The sequence below is a fragment of the Acomys minous genome, assembly GCF_964271855.1.
Source record: "Acomys minous genome assembly, chromosome: 14".
In the NCBI taxonomy this organism is placed as follows: domain Eukaryota; kingdom Metazoa; phylum Chordata; class Mammalia; order Rodentia; family Muridae; genus Acomys; species Acomys minous.
In genome coordinates this window covers 23,277,029-23,291,534 of record NC_140496.1, presented here as the reverse complement: position 1 = coordinate 23,291,534, position 14,506 = coordinate 23,277,029, and positions in this window count along the sequence as shown.

Sequence of the window (14,506 nt, the reverse complement as noted above, 5' to 3'; positions counted from 1 at the left end):
TGACATTGTTTTTCTTTGCCCTTTGCTTTTTGTGCCAGCTAAGCCGAGGAGTGTCCTTGGGGGCCTTAGCTGGCACCCCGTGTCTCCTATTTTGGAGGCTGCAATGGGTCATAAAAGGTTCTGATTCAGTTAACTTCTCTGGGAGTTGATAGAACGCAGGCCCCCCCATCTGTATCTCCAAGTGAGTCTGGGTTTTCTCACTGCCTAATAAATGTCCTTGCTTCCAGCCGACGCAGTGAGAAGGCAGAAAGGGCCGCCTCATTGTTCACTGTTGTCTCTGCCTCTATGCAGTCAGCTTTTCTGTGCCTGCTCCAATGAGTGTTGCCTTCTGGTCCCACGCCAGTGTCTGTCTCGCTAGCTGTGGGTCTTGGCAGCGGGCCCCTTGAAGCAAGTGGGACACTGAAATTAGAACGAAGATTCATGGTCCTTGTCAGTTCTTCCAAAGCTCTTACCACTCCTTTCAAATAGGGATTTCAATTTTTAGACTTTTAAAGTTTAAATAATGAGACTGGTCATTTGATGTTGTGGATGTAAATTTTGGAGGGAGTATATATGCCGTGGTGCTTAAACAGACACTTAGGATTTGGGGTAAGAAACAGATGGGAGATGGTGTGATTTAGATGTTTGTTTTATGGGTAAATAGTACAGTGCTGTTGACTTCCGAAGTTAGTAAAACTGTAGAAAAGGCTATAGCTTTGAATGTATGTTAGAGCCTGTCAAGAAGATTCAGTTTTCCGAGATGTTATTTGTAGCATTAATTTATTATAATGTAAACTTTGAGATGTTGTAATTAATGTATGACCATTTTCCCCAGAAGTACATTTGGCTTAAAAGCTAAAAAAAAAAACAAAACAACTTTTAGGCACACTGGACAAAACACAGTTGAGACACAGTCGAGTTGACACTTTTAAGCATAGGTAAAAATGTAGATGGTTTGATCTTCAGATAAACAGGGTAGAGGTAAGTAGGACAGCCGCAAAATGTATGCAAAAGGACGTTGATTCTGCCCTTTTGACCATCAGCGTCTGTTCTTTGTTGGACAGCACCAGGATGCTGTCCAGACCAGAATATTCTGGAATGGAGCCATTGTGGTTTCACGTCTTTGCAGTGTTGTGCCTGCACTGCACATCCCACTGGCTTTGGGTTTGAGGATCAAAGCTAGTGATGCAGTTTGTGATGTTAACTGTCATGTGGGCAGCCTGGTGGGTGGGGGTGGGGGAGGTGTGTTTTAGGCTACTGTCCTGTTTCCTGAGCCTTCTGAGGTCCCATCCCTTCTTCCTTTTGGTTCCTGCTGTCTAACTTGCCTCCTGCAAAGTATTTCTTACTAAGCGTTTTCTTGGAACAATCATTAACCACGTTCTTTAATAATTCCTGGCATTTGTATTTATTTTAAGCTGTTCAGGGGCTCCTATCTGAGACTGATTTTCTAACCTTTGAGAATACTTAAGTAGAACTTTTAAATAAAAGAGGCAAATGGAATTTGGCTTCTTTAGTTTAAATGTTAATTGTTCTAGTTCTTAAGATGTCAGGCCAACTTTTGTTTCAGCATTTTTATCTGACCAGGGACAGTCTGGGCTGTGTAAGAGTCTGCTCCAGGGCCAGGCATGGTTGCGCACGCCTTTAATCCCAGCACTCCGGAGGCAGAGGCAGGCGGATCGCTGGTCTACAAAGCAAGTACAGGACAGCCAAGGCTAACACAGAGACTCTCTCTAGGAACCCCCTCCCCCCCCAAAAAAAGTTCACTCCAAAGAGAAGCACTGTGCACTAAAACTTCTAGTAGCTGTTAAATACACAGGGAGTCCTTGCTTATTTATTTTTATTTATTTTTAATATTTTGCTTAGCCAAATGTGTGCATGTGTCTCTATGTGGGGGGTCTCATGTGAGTGCAAAAGAGAGCTGGAGTTGGAGGTAGTTGTGAGTTGCCCGGTATGTGTTAGGAACCCAAACTCAGGGCCTCTTCAGGAGCATACTTAATCCTGAGCCATCTCTCCAGCCTCCGAGTAGTCATTTATGTTAGCCATGCGAAAGGAGAACTGAGAAGAAAAAAGACAGAAGCCTAGTATGCCCTCAGAGCCAAGGCCTGTTAGGATTTCATAGTTTACTGAGAACCTACTTTGTGAAAACAGCTTTTCTGTTAATAGTAGTATAAAGCCAGTTCTGGGCACACCCTTAATCCTAGCACTCAGGAGGCAGAGGCAGGTGGATCTCTGTGAGTTCAAGGCCAGCCTGGTCTACAAAATGAGTCTAGGACAGCCAAGGCTACACAGAGAAACCCTGTCTCGAAAAACCTAAAAATAAATGAATAAATAAAGCAAGCCAGTTCTGGGAAAAAGTCTGGGCTGCTGACTCCACGGAACTTAAGACCCCATTCCAAGATTGTGCTGTGCCTCAGTGCACCCAAAATGATATTGATCAGTGGTTCCTTATTTTAAAAAAGGCAGGCGCAGGGGCTGGAGAGATGGCTCTGCAGTTAAGAGCGTGTGTGCTCTGTCATGCTGGGCAAGCACTGGAGATCTGAACCCAGGCTCTGTTCCTAGCACCCACGTGGTTCACAATCACCCATAACTACAGTTCAAGGGGAATCCTATCCTCTCTTCTGACCTCAGGCACTGCACGCATGTGGTGTGCACCATATTTGCAACCAGGAAATCACTCATCCATAAAATAAATCTTAAAAAAAACTTAAATGCATGTACAAATCTTTAGTCATTAGTATTTTAGCAAGGGCTGGGTAATTAGGCTAGGTCTTGAAAAAGAAAAGATGTTTTGGTTGACATATAATGGGACATATTTATGAGGTACATTTGTGTTTTATATTGCATAATGATCAAGTCAAGGTAATTACTTTTTTTTTTTTTAAAGTTTTTTTGAGACAGGGTTTCTCCGTGTGTCACCCTGGCTATCCTAAAATCACTCTGTAGACCAGGCTGGCCTTGAACTCAGAGATGTGCCTGCCTCTCCCTCCCAAGTGCTGGGATGAAAGGCATGTGCCACCACTGCCCAGTGACTTTTGATCATTTCTTGTAGAGAATTTGGGAAAAGAAAAGTTAGAAAAGGGAGTGCTAAAATGTTTTACCTTCTCTTCCATGTGTGTGGGGGTAGTGTCTGCATGTATGTCTATGTGCCACCTCCGTACCTGGCATAAGTGAATGTCAGAAGAGGGCATTGGATCCTCTGGGCCTGGAGTGACAGATGGTTGTGAGCCACCATATGGGTGCTGGAAACTGAACCCGGGTCCTCTGGTGGAGCAGTCAGTGCTCTTAACCACGGAGCCATCTCTCCAGGCCCAGATTTTTTTGTTTGTTTGAGACAGGGTCTTACTGGGCTATATGGCTGACCTGTAACTTGCTATGTGGATCAGGCTGGCCTTGAACTCAGATCTACTTGCCTCTGCTCCTGGGTGCTGGGATTAAAGCATACCCCACTGTGCCTGGCAAGTGTTGGGGATCTGATAAGAATAACGAAAAGCTTCATCATCATTTTCCTTTTTTTTTCCTCTTCCTCCTTCTCCCTCTCCCTCCCTCCTTCAACACAGTAGGACAGGTTCTGCTTGAAAAACTGAACATCAGGTTTAAAGTATTATCTCAATAATGGGCTCTTAGAAAGCAATGTTAAAGCCAGGCGTGGTGGTGCACGCCTTTGATCCCTGCACTCTCAGATCTCTGTGAGTTCAAGGCCAGCCTGGTCTACTGATACATGGAATCCCTTTGAAGTTTTGGTGCAAGGCAGAACAACTTCAGGGAGGAGGTCAGTCAGTGGTGATGAAAAGAAGTCGTAGGCGGCATTTCCCATCATTGCTGATATAAAAAAAACAAGGTCTGTTAAAAATTTCCCCCCCAAACAGAGTTTCTTTGTGTGTAGCCTTAGCTGTCCTAAAACTCACTCTGAGACCAGACTGGCCTTGAACTCACAGAGATTCACCTACCTCTGCCTCCCAAGTGCTAGGATCAAAGGCATGTGCCACCACCGCAAGCTTTCCGTTAACTCCTCTTTTTAAGATTAATTAATTAATTGATTCGCTTTACATTTTGACCGTAGCCCCCTCCCTACTCTCCTCCCAGTCCCAACCACTCTCCTTCCCCCCCCCCCCCCCGTTTCTCAGAGAAAGGCACCCCCACCCAACCAACCCACCCCAACTCATCAAGTCACATCAGGGCTGAGCGTGTCCTCTTCCCCTGTGGCCTGGGGAGACAGGCCCACCAGAGGAAGTGGTCAAAAAGCAGGCAACTGAGTCCATGTCAGAGAGAGCCCCTGCTCTTATTACTAGAGGACCCACATGAAGCCTGAGCTGGCCATTGGCTGCATCTGTGTAGGGACCTAGGTCCAGTCTATGCAGGGTCCTTGCTTGGCGCTTCAGTCTGGGCCCCGGATAGTTTCCTCTGTTGGTCTTCTTGTGGGGTTCCTGACACCTCCAGGTCCTTCCGTCCTTTCCCCAGCATTCCCACAAGACTCCTTACACTTCTGTTACCTCTCGACACTGCTTTGGCTGTTAGGAATTAGCCCACATGCCCTCAGTGTACACATCCTCTCCTTTTGGAACATAAAATTAGGGCACAGGTTGGAGAGAGCTCAGCCTGCTTAGGAGCGAGGACCTGGGCTAGGTCCCCAGGACCCAGGTAAAATCCAAACATGACGGCAGTGTTGGGGAGACACTGAGTGGTACTGGCAAGATCCAGGTCAACCAAGGGACAACTGGCCTTAGAAAGCAAGGTGTGTGACTCCTGAGGAATGACATCTGAGATTGTCTCCTGGCCTTGATACGTATGCCCACATCTACATAAACATGCACCCACATGAGCACACACACAGACACACACTAGAAGATAGGGAAAATTTTTTTAAAAATTATAAAACAGTGCTGGAGAGATGGCTCAGAGCCTAAGAGCACTGGCTGCTCTTCCAAAGGTCCTGAATTCAATTCCCAGCAACCACATGGTGGCTGACAACCATTCATAATGAGATCTGGTGCCCTCTTTTGCACACATGCAGGCAAAATACTATACAAATAATAAACAAACAAACAGACAAATAAATCTTTTTAAAAAATTATAAAATAGCCAGAAAAGGGGAAAAATGAATACGTATATATAAAATCACCCTTGCACCCTTGTAACAGGGCCTTACTATGTAGCCCTCCCTGGCTGGCCTGAAACTTGCTATGTAAAGTAGGCTAGCCTCGAACTCAGAGATCCACTTGTCTTTTCATTCTGAATGTGGGATTAAAAGCCATCATACGCTGGAGAGATGGCTCAGCAGTTAAGAGCACTTCCAGATGTCCTGAGTTCAATTCCCAGGGCTGTTTAGTCTTCCGTCCTCACTCCATTTTCCCGCCCCCTCCCACATACTCACCTCAGTTCCACCCCAGGACACAAAAGCTGGTTGTGAAACAAGTTGTGGAAGATGGCTGGATAGACACCAAGAAAAAAGAAGGACCTGCAAAAAAGGGGACCAGAGAATGGGAGGAGAATAGCAGGCTGCGGCATGGAAGCAAAACGAAGGGAGGAATCCGGGCAGGAGGATCCGGCATCAGAGAGAACACAGATACGGGCGGGTAGACACGGCCAATTAGCTACAAGAAGCTCCACTGTGGGAGAGGCGAGGGCTGAACCATAAACTCACTGGGGACTGGGGACATTGCATGGGTCTAGATGGTGAGGGAGAGGAGAGCCCTGTGAGAAGAGGGCTGGCTGAAACAGAGCAGCATGGTGGGTGGGTGAGGAGGTAGGACCGTCATCCTCGGTCAGCATGTCTCTGCGTTTATGAAAGACAAGAGGATCCAAAGTTCACTTGGGAGTTCCAGGGGTTTTGCTGCCCCCCCCCCCCCCGCTCCCCGCGCCCAAATAGGGCCATAGCATAGAAGAATGGAACAATCGGGGCGTCTTGAGCCCTGTGTGGTGGCTGGGTCATTAACTGGTAAGGGTACTGGGATAGGAACATCGTTAGGGAGAGAGTTTTGCGGACGAGGCAATTGCAGACACAGAGGCTGCCTCTAGATGGCGCCATCCAGCCATGCTGGTGTCTGCGGAAGCTGGCTAGTGGAGGGCTGTTCTGACTAGCTGGCGAGGTTCTGAGTTCTAAAACTCCAGTTTGAGCAGAGTCTCTCTGAGGTGCAGCCTGGTATGCCTTTAGGAAGCCTCACAGGGCTCTTGGGTACCCTTGCGGCTAGGGTTAAGTGGGGACTGGGAGAAAGGCTGTGTCTTGAGCCGCGGCGGTCCAGTCCTGCTTTGTGGAGAAGGAACTGCTGAAGGTCAGACTTGCCAGAGCAGGTGGTAGGTTGTAGGTGATGGATGTAAAGTGGCTGTTGAGGCTCAGGCTTGGACGAGTTGTCTTCAGTATACTTGTTTTCCTCTGTGACCTACCCAATACATCTAACCAACCCATTTTTTTTTTTGTTTTTTGTTTTTTGTTTTTTGTGTGTAGCCTTGGCAGTCCCAGACTCACTTTGTAGACCAGGCTGGCCTCGAGCTCACAGCGATCCGTCTACCTCTGCCTCCCGAGTGCTGGGATTAAAGGCGTGCACCACCGCCTGACCCACCAACTCCGTGCTTATTCTGCACTTTATAGCCAGTCCTATAGCCTGCTGGCATCTCTGCAATTCCTGCATACCAATTGTCCCAGCTTTAAGAATAGTCTAAATCTCTTTTGTGCTCCAAATGGTCACTGCCTCTCCAGTCAACTGCAACTACCACACAGGTCAGATCTGACCTGTTGTTGCTCCTCTGCTCCCTGCCGTGATCCTACGAGTGAGAGCTCAGATTTCTCTCCCTAGACTGGCCTCCCTCCCTGCCATAGTTATGCACAGTGTTTTTAAAAAAGACATCAAGGCTTTGGCCTTGCTGTTCACTCTGTCTGGGATACCTAGCACTTTCTACCTCCTCTCAGCTTACCCAGATCTCTCAGCCTGAATCTGCTAGAATGCAGCTTATCTGGAAGACTCCCTGGCTTTCTAGGTCTCTCTCCCAAGCAACTCCCTTCTATTTTTAGCACTGGACAGTCCTATTTCATCTCTCTAAGTGCCTCCCGTCTCATCTGTCTGTCTACTTTCTTTGCAGCAACAGGAGTCTGGTCTGGATTTCCCCTGGGTAGCCATGGATCAGCCCAGCATCTAGCATGAAATATATATATATATATATATATATATATATATATATATATTCAACATTTAAAATGTGGAGGGGGCTGAGGGTGTAGCTCATGGTAGGGCACTTGCCTAACATTTATGAGGCCTTGGGTCCAATCTCCAACATCACAAAGATAGATGATGGATAGATAGATGAGAGGTAACAGATAGATAATGCATAGATAGATGATGGTAATACATAGATGTATTCACAAAATGTTAGGGATGAAAGAGTGAGAAAAAAAAAAAGGGAAGATTTTGATCTTTTCCTACAAGGTAAAGTCACACTTCCCAAGAATTGATATGTCTTCTGTTCTTCTGGCTACTCCTGGGATGGAGACTAGAATCTTCTACCTTTTGTTTCTTATTGTGATTTGAATGATACAGCAAATTCTTTCACATTCCACTCATCCATCAGTGGGGTCTAATTACCCTTTTCCTCTTTTTGTTTGAAATAGGTTTTGCTATATAGCTCAGGCTGGCTCTAAACGCCCCATCCTCGTCTTTTTCTTTTTCCTCTCTCTGTCTCTCTGTCTCTCTGTCTCTGTCTCTCTCTGTCTCTGTCTCTCTCTGTCTCTGTCTCTCTCTGTCTCTCTCTGTCTCTGTCTCTGTCTCTCTGTCTCTGTCTCTGTCTCTCTGTCTCTCTGTCTCTCTCTGTCTCTCTCTCTGTCTCTCTCTCTCTCTCTCTCTCTCTCTCTCTCTCTCTCACACACACACACACACACACAAACACACACATACACAAGGTTTCTCTGTATAATGGCCATGGCTGTCCTGGACTCACAGAGATCCAACCGCCTCTGCCTCCAGAGTGCTGGGATTAAAGGCGTGAGCCACCATGCCCAGCACCTCCACCCTCTTTCTTTAGGCCTCCTGGTTGCTGGAATTAGAGGCTCCAGCTACCACCCAAATTCCCCTTCCCTTGAATCTTAGGGACCTGAGGGACTTACTTGTAATTAAGAGAATATAGCAAAGAAGATGCCAAGGACTGGAAAGGAAAAGAGGCAATCTCAGTAACTGATGATAGCCGGGCGTGGTGGTGCACACCTGTAATCCCAGCACTCTGGGAGGCAGAAACAGGCCTTCGAGTTCCAGGCCAGCCTGGTCTACAAAGCGAGCCCAGAACAGCCTAGGCTATACAGAAAAACCTTGTCTGGAAAAACAAAAACAAGTATCAAAAGCAAAACAAAACAAAAACTAGGGCCTGGAGAGATGGCTCAGAGGTTAAGAGCACTGTCTGTTCTTCCAAAGGTCCTGACTTCAATTCCTAGCAACCATATGGTGGCTCATAACCATGTATAATGAGGTCTGGCGCCCTCTTCTGGCCTGCGCACACACATGCAGGCAGATACTGCATAAAGAATAAATAAGTCTTAAAAAAAATAAAACGAAAGAAAACTGATGATTACACTTTATTATGCAACTCACTCTAGTTTTGATTATTTTGGAAAATTTTAAAAGATTTATTCATTTATTATGTATACAGTGCTCTGCCTCCATGTACACCTGCAGGGCCAGAAGAGAGCACCAGATGGTTATAAGCCACCATGTGGTTACTGGGAATTGAACTCAGGACTTCTGGAAGACAGGCAGTGCTCAGAGCCGTCTCTCCAGCCCCATTTTTCTTTGGAAATTTAACTTTTTTCTATTCTGCTTTCTTTCCTCTTCCTCCTCTTCCTTCTCTTCCTCCTCGTCTTTCTCCTCCTCCTCCACCTCCTCCTCCTCTTCTTTGTTCTCCTTCTTTTTCTTCTTTTTTTTTTTTTTTGTGGCACTAGGGATTTAACTCAGGAGCTCGTGCACACTAGGCAAGTGTTTTTTACTGCTGAGCTACATTCATCAGCCCTTTTATTTTGATGTTGCTTTCTTTGTTGTTGCTTTGAAACAGAACTTTATGTAGCCCAGGCTGGCCCCTGAGCTTGCTGTCTAGCTGAAGCTGACCTTGAACTTTCCCAGTCCACCTTTTTCTCTGTCCCAAATGCTAAGGTTGGAGCACTACCAACGAAGAAGCCCTCAGGGACGTCCACCACGCTCTCCTGATTGAGGGCACTATCTCAGTCCCTTTCTGATGCGAAGGGCTTAGTGTGAGCTGCTCCACCCCCCAACCCCACTCCCACCCCAACCCCGCCCTCCCCACGCCTACTACTGCTTCTGCCACTCCGATCTGTTTTCAGCTAGGGAGGGACTATACCACGGGTTCAACTTATGATGATAATTTAAATAAAAAAGCTGGTTACGTTTGTGTACATTCCAGATGCTGTGCCGAGCACTTCGCACGCACGTATTAACTTCTTTAAACTAGGGGTGCCTCCATCCCCATCCGCCCCTGCCTGTAATCCCAGCAATCGGGACGCTGAGGCAAGAGGTTTGTGGTTTGTGAGTTCCAGGCTAGCCTGGGATATGTATCGAAATTCTCAAAAACCGAACAACAAGGGAAAACCAAAGCTTGGGAAGCAGAAGCAGGAGCATCAGGGGTTCAAAGTCATCCTCAGCTCCATCCTGAAAGTTGGGGCCAGCATCAGGTATCCCGAGACCCTCTCTCAAAAACATAAAACAAAACAACCCCCCCCCTCCAAACAACTCCCAAACTGTGTGTTATCTTATTTAACCCTCACATAACCCCTTGAAGAAGGGTTAGCGTCCCATTGTATACTCACACAACCCGAGGCCGGATAGATAAACTAGGATAGATAAAGCTGGGGAGATAAACTACAACCAGATAAACAAGGTCGTAAGGACAGAAAGGCAGAGCTGAGCTTCAAGTCCTGGTGCTTACGCTTCTTAGGTTTCCTCCCCATAGTCACGCAGCTGTATTGAGTACCTAGTCCTCTGACAGGAATGGGCTCCAGCCAGCACTTTAGGGAGGAGGGAGGTGTGGGTCCACAGGTGTGACATAAGCAAACTTTGGGGTAGCACTTGATAAGGTGTGAACTGGAAGGAAAAGAAGAGATCTGCCCCGAGGCTAGGAACTCTGTCTGTCCATGGGGCAGGAGCCATATAGTACGACTCCTAGCAAGGTCAGGAATCCTACGTATGAATTTTCATCGTGTCTCCGGCCCGCTGAACCTTTGAGGCAGGGAGAGCCAGTGGAAGCCGGAGGATATCTACCTCCCGCAAGCAGGAGGTGGCTGGCAGACCTCAGTCTGCACCCTCTCTCCAGATCCCGTGGTCTTGTCCTGGTCTCTGACTCGGTCCCCTCATCTTGTCCTGGGCCTGGTGTCTCTGGCTTGGACACGGGCCTAACCCCCTCAGGCACATGGTACCGCTTGCTTACCCACCCAACACCTGTGAAACTTTATCTCAGAAGGAGAGACGGAGGAAGGGTGGGCCGGGCAACTATACCAGGGACGTGAACAAAAATGGTCATGGCATTGGTGTTTGTAAGAGAGAAACTGTTGATGTGACTTCACCCAGCGTAAAACGCTGACCCGAAGCAGTCATTTCAGCGGAGTTTAAATGTGGCTGTGAAAACACCGAATGCGGTGGCTGAAGAACCTATCATGGGAGATATTATAAATAAGTAGCACGATGGGGGATTAACAGACTATTCAGTGTGACCCCAAGTTGAAATCCTCCCATCCCTCATGCTTGCTCCTCCACCAGCTCCCTCGTGATTTACCCCGACTGGGCAGGCGAGCGGTGGGGGAGGGGAGCGGGGCTATCTTAGGAAGGGGATGAGATCATTCCAAGGCCGGCTGATTTAGAACCGAGTAACTTTTTCCACCCATATAGCTCTCAGAGACTTCTGCATTGGCTCATAAACCTTGGCGTCAGCTTCAGGGATCAGCCATGAGGCCCCCTCTCGCTGTGGAGATGATGGCCAAAGTCCGATGGGGCTGGCGGTGGGGCTTAAGCTGAAACAGAGGGGCTGAGGCAGGTGGAGGCACCGTCCAGCTGGGACCCAACAAGAACTTTGCAGCTAATGGATCTAGGCGTCCCGAAGCTCTCTATGAACCAGTGGGGGTAGATGGTGCATTTTGCGGGTGAAAAGTCACCTTGCAAAGAGCGGAGCTGCGCCCTGGGCAGGTCCTCTAATACCTGTAGCTGGGGATTCCAGGCCCTCCCCTAAGGGATCTCTGTTTAGGCTCTAACCCTGAAAGGGTTAGATGTGGAGGGAAGAGGTCTGGGTCAGAACATGATTAGGTTCTGCTCACTCGCCCCTGACCCTATGCCTCCAGCTGCAATATAGCTCAGGTCACCTAAGACCCGAGGAAATAGTCTTAGGCTCTGGACCTTCCCTGAGCCTTTTCCTAGGTGGTTCACCTACCCTCCCGCCTCGAGCTGCCTTGCTCAACCCCCTAATCCTGACCACAGACAAGTCTCAGCTGTCTCCAAGTCAGTGTCGAAGTATGCCAGTTCATCCATGCTCATTGGAAGCTGGGGCTTGTGTCTAGGGAACATTCTAGAACATGTTGTATGAGGCAAAGGGGAAGGCCTTGAGGGGGTAGGAGTCAGGAGTGGTGCTCAGTTCTGTTCTGTGGCTTAGTGTTACTCTGTGCCAGGACCTCCAGGCTCAGTCAGCAGCCTCAGGCCTCTCAGGCTCTGTCAGACAAAGCTAGAGAATAGGCCGCGAGGCACCCTACACTGAGCTTAGTAGGCAAGGGGCAGAAGCTGGACAGAACCAGAATGCGCTGGGAGTGTTTCCTTAGCCTGGGTTTTGGGCGGCAGGGCTGGGAACAGAATTCTCCGCTTGGATGGAGTCATTCTTGGAAAATCCCCGCAAGCCTTTTCAGTGGTGTGCTTTGTGGCTGGCTCTTACTCCTTCAGAAGCCACAGAGCAGGCCCTGTCTACTTCTGGGCCACTCAGGCAAGACCCTTGCCCTCCCTCTCTGTCTCCAAGCCCTGGGCTCTGGACTGACACTGTAGAGTCCTGTGTGTCAACCTCACCGTTTCTCTCACTGATTCTAAAAAGCAGAGGTCGGAGTTCCCATAATTCCAGAAGGCAGCTGGAACTCTAAGATGCCCTATGGCGTGGCTGAGGCCACATAGCTACGTCAGAGTTGGAGCTATTGATGGCTCACCATGTCACTCTCCCATTCCTACTTAGAAGTCCCCAAGGGGCAATGTGTCCACAAGCTGAGGACTCCTCTTCCAGCACAGTGCCTCCTGACCAAGGTTCTAGCCTGGCCGGGTGCCTGTCACTCTCAGAATAACCCTGGCAGTTCTGGGCATGGATTGCAGGCCATCACCTGGGACCTATTTTTATCGTTCGGGGAACAAGGAAGTCTCACCTTGTGCAGTAAGCACTTGGGACGAGGCTGGATCATGTGGCCTTAGCCCCAAGTGATCTTGCTGCCCTACTGGGAAATGACCCCAACTGCAAGGAGAAGGCCTGGCTCAGCCACACTCCCTTCCTTTTTCTGCCCTAGCCCCATCCCAGAATCCGTACAGCCTGCCATCCCAGCACACGCTATACTTCTATGTCCGTGCACGCCATGGCCAGAGATCCCAGGGCATCATAGTTTGTCCTGGATGTTCAATGTCTTATGCATTTGAACAGTCAGAAATTCTTTCTTCTGTGTAGCTCTCTTTTCTTTAATCTAGTTAGAGGGTTTTATAATCCAGGTACAGGGGCCATTTGGAGATTCAGCATCTAGAACTTGGCTTCCAGCATTTAGGGTGTTAGGATGCTTTGTGGGGCGGGAGGCGGGCAGTGTCTGATGGCATTTGAGGAGGTGACAGAGGTTTGTGAGCACACTCACACGAACTCTGAAAAAGGTCAAGTGATTTATAACCAATGAGTTATGGACCCCAAAACTATCTATATAGAAGAGGCAAGTCCATATACATGAGAGGCGCCCCGTGGGGTTCCTTATTACTGAAGTAGATATGCATATGTCTACAGGGGCGGAAGTGTGTCCTGAGCCCATCAAAGAAAGATGTTTGGGTAAAAAGACTGGAAGGAAGATGGGCATGGTGGTAAATGGCTAGGATGCTGGAATCACATTGCTGGGAGACTGAGATGGACCCTAGAGAAATCAAGTCTATCCTATTTCAAAAACAAAAATGAAAGACTGGAAGAAAACTTGACTCTTAGAAAGTTACAATAACAACAAAACCTAGAATGAATGACTGCAGCTATATGGTGACAGCAATAGTAGTAGCTGCTCCCCCCCCCCCCATCTCCTGTGTTGAGTCAAGGCTCTGCTGAGATTGTCTCAGTCAGCCCCTAAACTGTTCTTCTTTGGTTGGAGAATGCGCAGTGGCCCTTGGGAAGAACCTCATAAACTTGATTGGGTTTTGCAGTATCTGCTGGAGGTAGATGCTGAGCCCTCCGTTCCCAACACCTTTGCTGCAGTGCCGGGTATCAACAGCAGGGCTGGCCCCTTGGGGATACCGTCAGGGAGCTGGCCAGGCCCACTGAGTGAGCCTTAGTCCACTTGGCCCCAGTCCTCTAGGCGTTTGGGCTGCAAATAGCAGCTGCTCAAGAGCTGACAATCAAAGGGCAGCTAAAAAAAGGCCCCTCAGTCTGGCCACTGTCGCACTCGGCTTGCAGGACCTATTTTGGGGGAGAGGGTGCCGACGTGCCAATGGAAAATCCATGGGTGGGAGTCTCCAAAGGGGTGTGTGTGTGGGGGGGAAGAGCCATATGACTTCTCTCCATCCCAGTCCAACACATGAGCACATATGCATGTGTGTACACACACACACACACACCTGTACCAGATGCGCATTTAGCCTTCCTTCCCAACTGTTTGATCCTATCATCCATAAAGCAACCCAGGAAAGAAATGAGGGAGCTGAGACTCAAAGAAATGTGTCTCTACTGGTAGAGTATTTGCCTACCATACAGGCAGCCCCTGGGTTCCGTGCTCAGAATGGAATATATTGGGTATGGCAACACATACCTGTAATCCCAACATTGAGAAAAAAGAGGCAGGAAGGTTAGAGATTGAGAGGTCATTATTCTTTGCTTCATTGGGAATTTGAATCCAGCCTGGAATAAATGAGACCCTGTCTCAACAGGTAAACAATGCCTACCCACATTCCAAACCCCCAGTGACTTTTCTAAGGAAAGTCTCACAGCTAGGAAGCAGGTGGGGTCACGGTACCCAGGTCAGTGGTGTCCTCTAGAGGCAAGCCCCTGACTTGAGCTCCTCTGGCGAGGCAAAGGCTCTGTGATGGGGACAATGGAGGTGTGCTCTGGGTCGGATGGGTATGAGATGAAGCTGAGGCATAGAGAGAAATCCCATTGGGAGGTTCCAGTCAGTTCTGAGAGGACCTTGCCTTGCTGTAAGAGAGGCCGCTCCTGCAGAGAGCCCTGCCCCCACCCACCCCATGACCACCTGCTCCCCCTCGGCCTGGGCCTCCAGAGACCAGCTGCCCCTGCCAAGTTTCCAGGGAACGTGTCAGATAAGGGGCCTGTGCTCATGACTCTCTCCCACTGG